The 16940-nt window shown below is 45.6% G+C and overlaps 1 pseudogene; it reads left to right on the forward strand.

The window, feature by feature from the left end:
- The first annotated feature begins 8362 nt into the window (after positions 1 to 8362).
- LOC144133829 (uncharacterized) lies at positions 8363 to 11369 on the forward strand (annotated as a pseudogene).
- Positions 11370 to 16940: the final 5571 nt, after the last annotated feature.

The raw sequence follows: 16940 nt of genomic DNA on the forward strand, positions 1-16940 counted from the left end.
CGCCGATATTATTCTGTTGGGGGACATGAATGGCCACATCGAGGATCTGGATGGATACACAGATTGTAACAGGAAGTAGATGCTAGACTTCTGTGAGCGACACAACCTAGTTATTGTAAATAGAGAAACTAAGGGCGAGGGACAAATCAGTTGGGAATCCCGTAAAAGGCAAACGACCATTGCCAACTGCTTAATCTCGCAGATGTATAGCATGCTCGCAGTAATAGAAATAGACGAAGAGGGAAAGTACAGCCTCGGTAATGATCATAAACGTATTAGTCTACAGTTTGGAGCCCTGCTCAAAAGAGAAATGAAGGGGAGTCGAAAAGAGTACGCAAAACTAAATGACGAACAAATAGCGGCTTGCATAGGGGAAGCAATAGAGACACATGCTATGGAAAAGTGGGATTATATTAAGTTAGAACTACTCATTTGTACAAAGATAAAACAAGTAAAAGGAGTAAACCGCTGGAGAGGAAAGAGGAAGCCACAAAGTTAGCGGAATAAGGAAATTAGGGAGGCCATCGAACAACGACAGTTGGCATCACGGGAACACAAAGCAAACATGGCGCAGTTATCTGAAGAGGAAATAGGCCGAAAATGGCTATCTTACCGACAAAAAAACTGCAAGTGCAGGTCCTCGTCCAGGCTAAAATAAAGCAGACCTCTGATCGCTGGCTGGCTGAAATTCGCAATGCAACTAAAGGGGGGCGAAGAAAATTGTGCAACCATATAAGCTGGCTGGGCAAAGCTAATCACAGAAAGCAGGAAGAGATTCACGATGCCGAGGGAAATTATTTAGAGGAAGATGACGCTGTGAACTACATTTCATCAGTTACAGCTGAGCCATTTAAGAAAGACGATAGTGTAATCACCCCAAATGAGGGAGCAACACAGGACAGAAATATAGAAAACAGCGTGGAACTGACAAATCTTTACTGGAAAAAGGCGGAAGCAAATATTCCAAGATGTACGTCCGCAGGGATCGACGAAATTCCAATCAAGCTAATTAATGAACTTGGCCCAAGAGGAAACGAAACGCTGATAAAAGTATTCGAGGCATTCATAACAAATCAGCAAATTCCGCACAGCTGGAAACAGAGTAAAATTAAATAGATATATAAAGAAAAAGGCAATAAGACAAACATAAAATCCTTCCGATCGATTACCATAACATCAGTTACATACAGTCTGGCGATGCAGGCGGTGAAAATAAAAAAGCAGTCATGGGTAGAAAGTAATAGAATAATCGCAGAACTTCAGAACGCGTTCACAAGTGGTAGCCGCTTAGATGATTGCCTGTTCGTGCTTACCCAGTGCCTAGAAATAGCTAAGGCGGAAAACAGACCTCTGTATTTAGCCTTCCTGGACATAAGCGGTGCATACGACAACGTGAACAGGCAACTCATGTGGATCATATTAGAAGGAGAAGGTGTCGCTCAAGACGTAATTAATTTTCTAGAATAAATATATCGAGAAATTGAAGTTGAAATAACATGAGAACGAATTAAGAGTACACGTACTGTCCAGGTACACAAAGGATTAACGCAAGATGTTCCCCTATCACCGCTGCTGTTCATGCTTTATATGATAAGTATGGAAAGAAGGCTACAAGAAAGCAATCTAGGTTATTATCTGTCGTAAACATTAGGCGCAAATGTTGTTTAGCAACGACTACGGAATTTAATGTATGCGGGCGATATTGAACTGTTAGCAGATAGCCAGGAAAATTTGCAAACATTGGTGAATCGCTGTGGAGACGAAGGTGTGAGTCTAGGATTAAGTTTTCGCGCAAATAAGTCAGGTGTGATGGTTTTCAACGGTACAACAGATCTGGAGCTTACAATACAAAGCCATAAAATACCCCGAGTGGCCGAATACAAATATCTCGGGGTATGGGTAAACAAAGGGCAGATGAACACGGAAAAGGACGAACAGTCTCTCATAGCAAAAGGGCGAAGAGATGCCGGGATAATGAAACATAGGGCATTGTGGGGGTACAAAAGTTATGAAGTCTTCAGAGGTATTTGGAAAGGTAAAATGGTGCCGGGGCTTACTTTCGGGAATGCGGATCGATGCTTAAGAGCTGAAGTTCAGTCGCGATTAGAAGTAAGTCACAGAACTGTTGGAAGATAAGCACTTTTTGCTCACAGGAAAAGCATAAACGAGGCAGTACAGTAGGATATGGGCTGGGCAACGTTCGAAGCACGGGAAGCTCAGAGCAAAGTTCTATACGAAGAACGCCTGAGGAAATTGGACGATAACAGGTGGGCAGCTAAGGTATTGAAATACCTGTGCAGAGAAGAGCGTTGACACACAGTGGCGGAAACGAACTAGAAAGCTGGCCAGTAATTTTGCCAGAGACGATGAAGGAGAAAGAAAGAGCATTAACCGACAGGTTAAAAACGTCGAAGGTAAAAATTCGATAAATTCAATGAAAAAGAAGCATAGTGCAGAACTATATCGATGCTGAAAAAGGCAGATCAGGAAGGAAACGTTTTATGATAACTCAAGAGGCAGTGCCCTCCTCTTTGAGGCTAGGTCAGGGTGTCTTAGAACGCGCAGCTAAAAACTAACGAAGAAGATGACACATGTGCTGTGTATGGTAAATCTGTAGAAACGATAGAACACCTCATTCTAAAATGTGATTGCATCCATCCCGATATCGACGCAGGTACAGTCACTCTTCCTGTGTCACTCTTCCTTAGGGTTTAGCGATAACAATAGTCATGTAAATAAATCTGCTGTGGAAATTAGCAAAAAGCGATTGGAGGATTGGTGGCTCAAAAGCAAAGAGGTGACATAAGTTTTAAAGTGTAGAAAGACGTATCTTAAGGAAAATGACAAATTTTATTAACAACTTAAAGCAGAGTTCAACAAAAATAAAGTAAAAAACTGAGAATGGTGGCAACTACGACTGCCCCGTTTTAAAGGGGACGCTCCTACCTTCCGTCCATCCATCCATCCTTGCCGCCGCACCGCAAACTCTCGCACATCCTCCAACGATGATTGACCTGTCTGTCCGTCACCCAACGCGCGGGTAAGGATCGTTTTCTTGTGTTTTATTCTTTCGTCGACGCCATGTGCAGACCGTCTGCCTCTGCGGCGGGTCCAGCTCCATTGACTAACGCTCTGACAATTCGAACTCTGCATTTAATTCCGTGTTATGTCCGATTATGCAGCGATGGCGTAGAGGTAGAACATCCGCCTCGCGTGCAAGAGGACCGGGGTTCAAATCCTGGTGCCGCGCAATTCTCCACCGGGTTTTAAAAAAAAAAATCCTCGTGTCGATGGAATTGCATAATTAGGCCTGGAGTGCGGCCTTATCTCGGTGACCAGAACCGACAACGCACTCTCTCACCAGAGCAGGATTTGGCCACCCTGGTGTAGTACTTGGCCACAACCTTCTGTGATCAAACCAATTAACCCTCGGCCCTCAGTCCCCAGCGGCTGCAGAGCAACTGACCACGGCGGCGGTCAGACCTGTGACGCAGCGGAGGGTGCTAAGAATCTCTGGCTCCGGACAGGCCGCCATTGGAATCTGAACCTGGCAACGTTTACCGCTAGAACTTTAGCTAGTGAGGCTAGCCTAGCAGTGCTGTTCGAGGAACTAGCGGGAATTAAATGGGATGTGATAGGGCTTAGCGAAGTTAGGAGGACAGGTGAGGCGTATACAGTACTAAAGGACGGACACATACTGTGCTATCGCGGGTTAGAGGGTAGACGAGAACTAGGTGTGGGTTTCCTCATTAATAAGGATATAGCTGGCAACGTAGAGGAGCTCTACAGTATTAACGAGAGGGTAGCAGCAATAGTAATTAGGCTGAATAGGAGGTACAAGCTGAAAGTGGTGCAGGCCTACGCGCCCACATCCAGCCATGATGACCAGACCGTTGAAAGCTTCTATGAGGACGTAGAATCAGCAATGAATAGAGTAAAATCGCAGTACACTGTACTGATGGGCGACTTCAATGCGAAGGTGGGCAAGAAGCAGGCTGACGACCACGCGGTAGGTGACTATGGGATAGGCTCTAGAAATAGCAGGGGAGAGTTATTAGTCGAATTCGCGGATAGAAATAATTTACGGATCATGAATACCTTCTTCCGCAAACGAGAAAACAGGAAGTGGACCTGGAAGAGCCCCAATGGTGAGATTAAAATGAAATAGACTTCATACTATGCGCTAAACCTGGCATCATTCAGGATGTGGCCGTCCTCGGAAGGGTGCGTTGCAGCGACCATAGAATGGTAAGGTCTAGAATTAGCCTAGACTTGAAGAGGGAACGGAAGAAGCTAGCGAAGAAGACCATTAACGAGTTAGCCGTAAGAGGGAAAGCACAGGAGTTTAGGATAGCGCTGCAAAACAGAAACTCGGCTTTAACTGAGGAAGATGATCTTGATGTTCATTCAATGCACGACAACCTGACATCAATAATTACGGAGTGCGCAGTAGAAGTAGGCGGTAGGACAGTTCGAAAAGATACCGGGAAGCTATCTCAGGTGACGAAAGATCTGATTAAGAAGCGCCAAAACATGAAGGCATCTAACACTACCGATAGAATAGAACTAACGGAGCTATCAAAGTTAATAAATAAGCGCAAGGTAGCCGACATAAGGAAGTTTAATATGGAGAGAATCGAGCATGCTCTAAAGAACGGAGGTAGCCTAAAAACAGTGAAGAGGAAACTAGGCATATGTAAAAACCAGATGTATGCATTAAGAGACAAGCAGGGCAATGTCATTAGCAATATGGATAAGATAGTTAACGTAGCCGAAGAGTTCTACACAGACCTGTACAGTAGCCAATGTAATCAGAACGCTAATGAGAAAGACAGCAGTGCACAGCAATGCGTCATCCCGCCAGTAATGAAAGATGAAGTAAAGAAAGCCTTAGAAGCAATGAAAAGGGGAAAAGCAGCTGGGGAGGACCAAGTAACAGCAGATCTGTTGAAGGATGGAGGGGACATTGTGCTAGAAAAACTAGCCACCCTGTATACGCAATGCCTTATGACCTCGACTGTACCAGAAGCTTGGAAGAATGCAAACATTATCTTAATTCATAAGAAGGGAGACGCCAAGGACTTGAAAAATTACAGGCCGATCAGCTTACTATCCGTTGCCTACAAAGTATTTACTAAGGTAATCGCTAATAGAGAAAGCATTCGACTCAGTGGAAACCTCAGCAGTCATACAGGCATTGCGTAATCAGGGGGTAGAAGAGCCTTATGTCAAAATACTGGAAGATATATATAGCAACTGCACAGCTACTATAGTCCTCCATAAAGTCAGCAATAAAATTCCAATAAGGAAGGGCGTCAGGCAAGGAGACACGATCTCGCCAATGCTGTTCACCGCATGTTAGCAGGAGGTATTTCGAGGCCTGAATTGGGAACAGTTGGGAATAAGAATAAATGGAGAATACCTAAATATTCTGAGATTTGCTGATGACATTGCCTTGTTGAGTCACTCAGGAGGTGAACTGCAAATCATGATCAACGAGTTAGACAGGCAGAGCAGATCGACGGGTCTAAAAATTAACATGCAGAAAACCAAGGTAATGTTCAACAGCCTAGCAAGGGAACAACAGTTCACAATTGGCAGCGAGAGCCTAGAAATTGTGCCGGAATACGTCTACTTAGGGCAGGTAGTGACAGCTGATCCGGATCATGAGAGGGAGATAACTAGAAGGATAAGAATGGGGTGGAGCGCATATGGCAAATTCTCGCAGATCATGAGTGGCAGTTTACCAATTTCCCTCAAGAGGAAAGTGTACAACAGCATAATCTTACCGGTACTCGCCTACGGGGCAGAAACGTGGAGGCTAACGAAAAGAGTTCACACGGGTTAATGACATCCTAGTCGAAATCAAGAGAAAGAAATGGGCTTGGGCAGGGCATGTAATGCGAAGGCAAGATAACCGCTGGTCTTTAAGGGTAACGGAGTGGGTTCCAAGAGAAAGTAAGCGTAGCAGGGGGCGGCAGAAGGTTAGATGGGCGGATGAGATTAAGAAGTTTGCAGGCAAAGGGTGGATGCAGCTGGCAAAGGATAGGGTTAATTGGAGAGACATGGGAGAGGCCTTTGCCCTGCAGTGGGTGTAGTAGGGCTGATGATGATGATGATGATGATGATGATGATGTCCGATTGCGGTGCATTTCAGTGCACAAGCCGGAGTGAATATGGCGTCGTGGTGTTCGCGATTGCTCGAGAAAAAAATGACATCAGCCGAATAGCAAAGGGGATGGCCAACATCGCCCATGTGGACTTTGTTCCGACAAAGCACACCGTCCTCGTCGAAGTCCTGTGCATTTCGTGGTAACTAAATTAATGAGCATGCTTAAAACCTTTTGCGAGATCATCAAGAAGCTTATAATATTGCTTCATTCGGTGATCATTTTGCGTCGTTTCTCATGCTAATCTTACCATTTGATGGCATTTCTCTGTGTGATCTTATAGTGTCTGTTCGCGTGAGGATTACGCCTATTGTCACTTTAATTTCTGAATCTCAGTGTGGGTTTCCGCGAAAAACGTTTGCATCGTCAACGTTCATTTTTTTGCTAGTAAATACGCGTGCTGCTGACATTGTGCAGAACAGAAAACATGTTGATTTTCGCAGCGTGCACGGCAGTCTCTCTCCCTTGTGCTCTTGAACTCTAGAGTGGTAGATTTAACGGCGTTATACCAACGTATGTCTGAAAGATTATAAGGGGTGTCAATCTTTAGAGAGATTAAGGGGCTCGATCCCCCGTCGCGACTGCGCGCAACTCTACCGCCATTCCGAGATCTGATGCCAACTGAGGAGCGAGTCACAGAAAAGGTGCTTTTTAGAGCAAGCTTTGAATTGTCGCAGGCAAAATTAACTGCATTGAACGCTGCTTTTAAAATTACATCATATTATTAGGCACCGTAGTTTATAAAAGAACAAATCTTTTCGGTGAGACTCACTTAGTCACGGAGTCGCTCCCTGGGGACACTTCCCTCTTCTTACATCCATAGTTTGCGGCCACTGGCCCAGAAGGCTTCAAAACGAGGACTTAAATGCGCCTGGCCCGTAGTCACACCATGAAGAAGGAACGGAGCCAGTCTATAAACGTTGTTTTTCAAAAAGTAACCTGGTTGGCGTAAGTCGTCTTTCTACTAGATTGAATTTCAAAACCAGGCAGACTTCAGTCAAATGTTTTCTTTTGAGTTTTTTGGAACGGAGACATCATTACTGATCGCGCTTTACAGTGCTGAATATTGATTCAGTTCAGGCATCTGAAGCATTCCTTGAATGCATTCGAGGAATTAGCGTAGATGAGTCATCAAGAGAATACTGTATCTTTCCGCCACTTAATAAAAAGTCCTGTTGGCACCTGCAATCACTCCAAAATTTGAAGCCAAACCCTTGACCAGGTTTGCTTCTGCAGTTGTTAATAATGTTAACGAAAAAAGAGTAGAAAATAAAGTTCTTCTCTTTCAAGCAGCCGTGAAATTTGTTGCCAAGGCAATAAAGCCGCGGCGTGTGCATCACTCCGACGAGCCAAGCTTAAGATTTTCGGTCTGAAAACTGCTAAAGAATGAATATTGCGCTTTAAAGAAAAAATCCTAGCATATTCGCAGCATCTCATTCACTCGTGAAACGACTTCATTGCCTAAATTATCGCAATCTTTACCTCGTTGGATTATAAAATACCAGCGTCATAAACAGTATTTCAGCAAAAATGTAGTGCTAGGTCAAATCTACATTTACCGGAGCGTCAGTGAGCTAAAAAATATTGAATAGAAACGTAACGCAAACATCGTGCTAATAAAAACTCTGCCGTATTGAGGAGCCCGGACTGCGGTTTGATCGCTCAAGCCGCAAGTGCTCACGTTTAATGCTTTTCTTGCTCGAACGAGAAAGTGATAAATGTCGATCGAGGCAGAGTCACGCATGTCGCATCATTTTCTTGTGGCTGTGTTTAATTACACAGCGTGAAAAGAAGCGCAAACTTCGGCGCGCTCATGTGTGCCAGCGAACGCAACTGGCCGGTGAGCGCGCGATGGCCTGCGAAGCGTGCCGCGCGCAGCGGGCACAGCCGGCGGGCGAGTATAATCGACGAGGAAAGCCAGCGCCCTCTGGACTATTAGGCCTGCTCACTCCTCCTGTCGCGGCTGCTGACGTCAGTCAGTTTTGACCGACGCTTTACGTCGCGCGGAGGTGCCCACGCCGTTCTCGAGAGTAGGATTTGCTAAGCCTGACGAGACCTGTCGCGGCATGCTGGTGTTTCTATTCTGAACTGGTTCTGTTCGCGACTGGAAAAGACGTGTTTTTCTGTGTCTCTGAATTGCTGTGTTGTGATGTGAAGCGTTTCACTCGCTGAATGTTCGCATAGTGTACGCCTGCAAACTGTCCTAATGGGGCGATGCTGCGTGCCCAACTGTCGCGGCAATTACGACAATGGGCCGAAGGTTCGAGTGTTCTCGTTCCCAAAGGATGACCGAAGAGCAAAGTGGGAGCGGGCTGTTCGTCGCGATGACGTCGATATCCGTTGTCTCCGTGATCCGAAGGTATGTGTACGTTTATACTACGTAATTTGAGTCGCTCCAAAAGCACCACCTCCAGCATGTCCGGTTCTTGCTCTACAATAATGATCTCTTGTGCGCTTTTGACTTGCCAGCCAGCGTAAGCCCTGACATTGTAACGGCTGTTTATTTCTGTTCTGAAATGTTCGCTTCGACTACGGCGCTTTGTGGTGATGAGATACGCTATTTTTATAACGCCGTGCGCATGCCTTGAGGGATGTTTTTTTCCAGAAATGAAAATAATGGTCTTTTGTGTGTTTTTTACTTGCCAGCCAGTAAGACCCGATATTTCATGGGTGTTTATTTGTGTTCTGGAACGTTATAAGATCGCGCAAGTCATGAGTGATGTCGTTCTTTCCAGGAACGCCAGGACGTATTATCAGTTAACGCGCACGCTCGAAGTGATCTGTAGATTGTTGTCCAATGTATTTGCTGGTCAGCGCGCTTCATCGAGAATTTTGTAGCTTTCCTTTTTATTTTGTGGCTTAGTAAATGAGGCGGATGTGGAGCACGAAGCCAGTAGTATACCGTTTATTTTTTGTGAAAGGTTTGCAGGTGTGCGAGCTCCATTTCAAGGCCGAGTACTTAAGGACGACTACCACATACACCGATCCAAGAACCGGCAGGACAGTAGAAGCTCCCATGGGCGCTACTCGGCTTACGTTGGATGCAGTGCCGACAATTTTTCCTAATGCACCTGCTTATTTGAGCGAATGCGCACCAGTGCGCCAGCAGCCAGAGGCAAAAAGGAAACGCCGCGAAGCATCGCATCTAGAGGAAGCTATTCGGCAGTCCATTTCATCGCACGAAGAACAAGAGCGTCAAAATAAGCTGCAGTCATATGAAGACTTTGTATCGCGCCTACAAAGCCTCGACCTCTCCACCTACTGGACTTCAGTAAAAGCAGAGCATGCTGTTCTCTTTGTTCACATAGAGGGTGAAGACCCACCAGACGTCGAACGATCTGTGATTGTTAGTAAGAACATAGAGGTTACGGCCTTCTGGAGGAAAGTGAAAGTGCCTGTGAAGGACCTGCTCATACCGTGTATACTGGACGATCTGCGCTGCCTTCAGACTGCACTAGACAGTATGAGAAGTTTCAAGGCTCCAGACGTTTGCGACAAGGATGAAAAAGTGAAGGCAAGTTTCAGCTTGCTTTTCTCTTTGCTGGACAGCCTCAGGTGTGATGATCTTTTGCCGCAAGAGAAAACAGAAGCGCTCGGCTTTATAAAAGAGCAACTTGACCTATTGCACAAGAAGGACCATTCAGCACGGTACTCTGCTGAGCTTTTAATATTTTCCAGTATTCTTTACACTGTTTCCCCACACGCCTACCGATTCATTCGCAGTGCTGGCAAGTTAGCGCTACCACATTGATCTACACTCATGCGAATCTGTTGTCAATATAACGTCAACCCTGGAAATGAGCAGGACGATGAAGGGTTTTTACGTTATGTGAAGAAGCGATCAAGCCTTCTCAAACCGCATGAAAAGATCGTCACTATAATGATGGACGAGATCCATATTCAGCCGTACTTCGAATACAAAGGTGGATCAGTGACCGGGGCAGCTTCTAATTCTTGCGAAGCAGCCAAAACTGCGCATGTTTTTATGATCCAGTCCTTGCTATCAGCCCACAAGGATGTCGCGCACATTCTGCCAGTATCTAACATTGACACAGTCCAATTGCATGCAGCTCTAAGAAAGACAATTTTGGAGCTAGAGAATGCAGGGCTTACTGTCATCGCAGTAATAACAGATAATAATTCCATAAACAGAAAAGTGCTGTCCTTGTTTTCTAAAACGCGAACAGTTGACATTGTGTACCCTCACCCAGTAGACGAATCAAGACCCCTTTTTTATGCAGTTGACCCAGTCCATCTTCTGAAGTGCATAAGAAACAACTGGTTAAACCAGAAAAATCCAGGAACGTGCATCTTCTACCCTGAATTTCCTAGCACATATTCGTTAGTTCGGGTTAATGGAGCGTCTTTCAAAGCTCTTCGAGACATGCACGCTTCGGAGCAACACAGCGTCTCAAAGTTTGGTTATGGATTGAGCTACAAAGCACTGCATCCATCCAACATTGAGCGCCAGAATGTGAAGCTTCTTTTAAAGGTTTTTAGTTCATTTGTGGTGGAGGCTCTAAATATGCGCGGAGACGAGCTTAATTTGAACTACGCCGCAGGGACAGCGCATTTCATTGACCTAATACTGAAGTGGTGGCATATCGTCAACGTGAAAAGCCCCTCCAAAGGCCGGCGCCTACGAGATCCGCTCCAGGATCCAGTAAAGAGTTTGGCAGACAAGCAGATAGAATTTCTAAATAAATTCGTGGATTGGTTGGACACATGGCGAGACATCAGGATGGATACAGGCGCACTAACCACTGAAACACACGCAGCGCTGCGGCTGACTTGTTACTCGCTTGTCGAACTGTGCCGGTACTGCCTTGAAGAATTGAATTTCGACTACGTGTTGCTGGGAAAATTTCAGACCGACAGTCTGGAAGAAAGGTTCGGACAGTACCGTCGGCTGTCGGGAACAAATTATCATATCTCAATCCAATAAGTCTTTGAGTCAGAGAAAAAACTGAGGCTACAAGACAGTTTGGTTTTGCCAGATATGCAGGAAATGCAGAAGCCATGTTCTGAAACACTTGACGGAGCTCAGTTGACAGAGGAGTACGGCATAAAGGTGTCAGATCATGATATAAGAAATAAGGAATCCATTCTGCCTGTAATAACATACATCGCAGGCTTTTGCGCCCACGCCGCGTTAAAGAAGCTGCCCTGTCAGTATTGTGCCATGAATATTACGGCTGAGGACCGGGAAGTTCAACTTGAAAGGAATCTCCTAATCTTAAACCTCTCGAGAGGCGCTCTCAAGTTTCCTCAAACGGCTGTCATTAATGCGGTTCTACACGCCCACATTGTCTTAGAGCAGCTTACCAACAAAGCGAATGCTGCACGTTTTCATGCAACACATAAACAGAGGGAGCTACTTGTGGCTGTCACAAGACATCTTTGTGAAACAGAGGATTTTGATGTCTGTAACAATGGTCACCATCCTGACACTGTGCTGACGAACATATTAGTGGCAGCAGCAAACACTCTTCTGAAGAACTACGTTTCCATGAAGACTGATGTTCTGAAGAGTAGAAAAACTCCGATTCAACAAAGGAAATTGCAGAAGTTTGCAAAATGAGTAACAACAGTTTCCATGTGTTTTCTGGACACAGTGCGTATGTGCCAAGCGTGTGTGTAAACAAAGACTCATTAAATTTACCTTTTTTATTTCGTTACTTTGTTGGGCCATCGAACTTTACTCTTATAAACCGGTCACACGTTCCACGGCGCATAATCTCTATTTTTAGTGGAATAATAAATTGATATACAGATAAATGCATGGATTTTGAAGCATTTGCATTCATAACATACACTGCCAATCAAAATGCAAAGGCAAAATAAAACTATTGCACATGTGCACTTCGCCACGATCATTCCTTCTTTTCACGGGAAGCGATGATATGCGCTTCCCAGCCTCCCGCTTCCGCGCGGCTCGGTCAAGACACGTGACGTCACGGCGGCAGTGAGCAGCCCTGAAACTAGTTCTAGGTGGCATTGGGAAAGCGCGGGAGTGGAGGAGAGTGTCGCTACTTTCAATATCAGGGGGCTTCAGCGCCCGCCTCATCCACGCTCGCCCTCTACTCTGCGCCTGCACTTGTGATCGCGCACGCGTGTGTTCGCGGTTCGACCTGTTTGGTCGTTTAATGTACGGGTATGCTACGCGATGGGGAAGTGCTTTGTAGCGTACTGCAACATTGGTTATAAGTCCTGTAAAGAGAAGCTATCGCTTTTTACGCCGCCGTACGACCAAGCCAAGCTCGACGCATGGAGACGGGCGATCACTCGCAAAGACCGGGTACTCCAGCGCACGGACCTTGTCTGTGGAAAACATTTCGCTCCTGACATCATATTGAAAACGTAGTCCGAAGCTATTGCTGGCCGCGTTCTGATGTCCGGTAACAGGAGAGCGGGACTTGCCAAGGATGCTCTGCAAATATTTTTGAAGGAGCGCCGAGCAACTTGTCGAAGAAGATGAGAAGTCCTCGCAAGCAGTCAAGGCGACAGGCTTGTCGTGCAGCTTCCTCCACGTGTACACGCGGAACCAGCAGTGGAGGTACCGGACTTCAAACCCTGCCAGCAACATCATCAGCTCAAAGCGCAGACGGCGAAGTCAACGAGAGCAGCGATGTTGTCGGGGCAAGTGACTTCTGCACTTCATCGCCGTTCGAAGAAATGTTCAACAGAGCAATAACTCTCTGCCGTCCGACACCGTCCTGGGCGGTGCATCGCATCGACGCGGAAGGGTTCCGTGACCTCGTCTTCCACGACGCCTCTCTGCTACGCACAAGTGACGGTGCATGTGTGCTTTTTAACCGGAAGTCTGTGCATGTGAAAAGTGACATGGTTTTGCATGTGTACATATTCGGCAAGCCGGTTGATTGCAGTGCTGTAGGCATATATATTTTTGCTGTGTCGACATCCCAAGTTGAGGACCTCCTAAAAACCGTTCACAACTTACACATTTGCAGTGTAGGAGCTAATATGAAGGACTTTAGTTCTGTGGCTCCTGAATGTGCTTTTGTTGACGCTCCAGCGTAAATGGAGGCATAAACAATGCCCACTGCTGTTACCTGGGGGAGTAATATGTCGTGCATGCAGCAGCCTATCGGATACTCTCAGAATCATTGCTGACCGGCAAGCTGCTCGAGCGAAACAGCGGCAGTCACTGAAGCGCATCAGGCTGTCTGTGTCACGTGCCAAAAAAACAGAAGATTGACGCCTTGCGTCGTGCTAGGGCTGTCTTGGAAAAGCCACGGGCACGGCTATTGAAGCTCAACCGACTGATAAATAACTTGATAACAGCATAGATGAAATAAAGAAATTGCAAGAGGAGGATGGTGAAAATAAAATGCAATTTCTTAACATTCCACCGATGCAGCTCCTTCTTGTGCAGGAATGTATATGCGCAGCTAAGTGCACAATAAAGAATAATAGGCGCTATACAGAGGACTGGCTACTCCTATGCCTCTTGCTGAACATGAGGAGCCCCACCACATACTTTTTCGTAGTAACAACATGCTGCCCATGCCATGCATATCAACGATAAGAAAGTACATAAACATGGTTGGGCTCAAATGTTGTTTTAACGAGAATTTTTTTAAAGCTCTCAAGATTAAACTGGCAAGGTAGACGCCTTTTCAGCGCAGAGGGATGCTGAGTTTAGACGAGCTCCAGGTCAGGAAAGAGATGGCTGCAAACTCATATACCGTGACGTATTCTGGGCTTGTTGACTATGGAGATGAATGAGGGCAAATTAATGAGCTGGCAGACCATGGTCTAGTGTTTGCCTTTGCACCTTTTGCTGACAGTTATTTACAACCTGTAGCAGGGTTTGCTTCGAAAGGAACACAAAGGGGACAGTCCTTGCCCAGCTGTTGCTGCAGAGCATTGTGAACTTAGAGCAGGCAGGAATTTTTATTGATGGTGTAGTCTGCGATGGTGCATCTACTAATAGAGCCATGCGGAAGCAGCTTGGAGTAAGTGGCGCTCTTGGACATGCTGATAATGGTTTTTAACATCCACAAGATGCCTTAAGAAAATTCTATGTCGTTGCAGACACATCGCATTCATAGAAATTACGAATGCACCTGGAATCGTCTCTATGACAAGACGATTTTGAATGTAAATAGGCGGCTAGTGAAATGATCGTGCTACGATGCACTTTTTGTGGCAGATACCAAAAAAGCCGCTGAACTGAAGTGTACCCAATGCTGACATATTGTCATTTTAATCCTTCACATATGCTAAAAATGAGGGTGAAGTTAGCCTCGCAAGTTTTCAGCCACTCAGTTGCTAAGGGAATGTATTTCTATGCACGGAGAGGCGCACCTCACCTAGACAATGTCGAGCTGTGGAGTTTACCCTTTTGATGAACTACCTTTTTGACGCCCTGAATCGTCGCTTTCCCGAAAAAGGCCTCACACTTGGATGCAAAGATTTCCATGTTCTCGAGTCTGCGTCTAAACGGCTAGCTAGCTGGGAGCAGGAAGTGGTGAGGGGTGACATTCACAAAGATCTTGTCTTAAGACAATGTACAGCCGAAGGCTTGCGTGTTACCCTTAAATATTTTCAGGAGCTTTCAGTGTTTCTTCTGAAGGAGTGTGATTTCAAGTACGTTCTGAGACCGAAAATAAATCAGGACCACTTGGAATGTTTTTTTCGGTATTATAAGACAAGCGGGTGGCCAAAATGAGCATCCCACATTTGCGACATTCCTACAGCTTTACCGCATGCTTTCTTTTTTTTCATTATTGAGGCCACCACAGTTCCGCAACTGTGTAGCTCCTGAGAAAGGGCAATTTGCTTTTCTCACGCTCAATGACTTTAGAGAGGGGTTTAAATCTGGAGCTACTCAGTACAGCGACAAAATGCATGACCTCAAGCAGAAGCTGGATGGCCATATCAGTGAGGAAACGGGGGAATGCGATGATGTGTTTGAGCATGACTATTCTAATGCTGCAGTTATTGACTGCATTGCGTACTGTGTCACAGGATTTCTGTCACGAGAGCTTGGTACTCAGACGTCCTGTACAGTTTGTAAGGAGTCTCTGGTCGGACAGATGGGCATTTCAAAGCTACGTGAAGCCGACTTGGTAAATTGTAAAATGAAAGGAAGGCTTGTGCATCCAAATGTGCACCTGCTTCTTTTCAAAAAGTCTGAGGAGCACTTCGCAAAACATGCCAGCGAAAGAGATCTGTATAATCGCACGACTGACGCTATGCTAGCAAACTTCAACTTCACATTTCCATGTGTTGCTCATGAAGAAGAAATGCTCGCTAAGCTGTTACACTATTATGTGTGCCTGCGAATACGCCAGTATTGCCGACATTAAAATGACACGCATGTAAGGAAAAGCCGAGACTTTCGTAAATTGTTGAAACTTGTATGATTCCCTTTTTCCGGGACGAGCGCAATGTGTAATATAGTACTTATGTGTACTGCATATGTGACTAATATTTGTTTGTGTGTGTGTGTGGTTTGATGTACACTGTCAGACTTACCAATGTTGTTCTTTTCTTTTCCAAATAAATGAAATTTATGAGGTCAACGCCTTATTGCCATCCACACAAAAGTACGCATTGTTCTCATGAACATGAATATAAACTGTATGTATCTTAAGATAGTAATACAAAAGTAAACAGACAGTATCTAATCTGTAGTTGCCAATGACAAGCCAACATGTTGTTAGACACAGCAGAATAAGGTTGCAAAGGTTATCACAGTTTATTAGCCGTTTTCTGGGCTACGATATTGCAACAGTTTCTTGTGAATTCCCATTCCTTTCACGCTTATCTCCAACATACGACGTTATTGCCATGACGGGCCACTCGTGAGCGGTGGAATATAAAGTCGGTGTATAACAGTAGCCACGCTTGACCGTCTATGACGGGTGACTGTGGTAAGCGAAAAGATTTCAGGCAATTAAACATGCGATAGCCGGTATCAGGAAAACTACCTAACGCGTGCTCCGATATCGGCCGGACGCACAGTACTTAGGCCCCCAACTCGCTGTTTGCCTTAGCTGCGCATAAAACCGGACTCCAGGGGTTAACATGAAGGTGGTAAGGTCATGCTATTTGTTTTACTGGACGATTTGCTTTGGCCTTGCAAAGATAACGTTGTCATGGATGGATGGATGGATGGATGGATGGATGGATGGATGGATGGATGGATGGATGGATGGATGGATGGATGGATGGATGGATGGATGGATGGATGGATGGATGGATGGATGGATGGATGGATGGATGGATGGATGGATGGGTGGATGGATGGATGGATGGATGGATGGGTGGGTGTGTGGGTGGGCGGGTGGGTGGGTGGGTGGATGGATGGATGGATGGATGGATGGATGGATGGGGCTGAACCCTTTGAATCGGGCGGAGGTTCAATCCACCTAGCCATGACTTGGGAAATCTTACTCTTGTCTTGATTTTAGCCACCAATGAGATATCCTTCGCTTGGTTACTTCTACCCGCTTAAAATCTACGTTTCCTTCAGTTTCCTTAAACGCTAGTGCTTTGGATAAATCAACCCCGCGGCTTTCCACTGTGGGGTGAAGCCCTTTACAGAAATGTATCGAGTTCAGCCGTTTCCTAGTCCTCTCCGCACGCAACGCACAACTTGTCTATCTCGTGGTACCGGATTATATATGTCTTATTGCGCAAAACTCACGTCCTGGCCTCAAACGACAAAGATTTACCGCTACAATTATCCTAGATATTGTCTTTGGCAATTTCGTCCTTAAAGATCCTGTATGTTCCCAG

Source organism: Amblyomma americanum, chromosome 5 (genome assembly GCF_052857255.1).
Source record: "Amblyomma americanum isolate KBUSLIRL-KWMA chromosome 5, ASM5285725v1, whole genome shotgun sequence".
In the NCBI taxonomy this organism is placed as follows: Eukaryota; Metazoa; Arthropoda; class Arachnida; order Ixodida; family Ixodidae; genus Amblyomma; species Amblyomma americanum.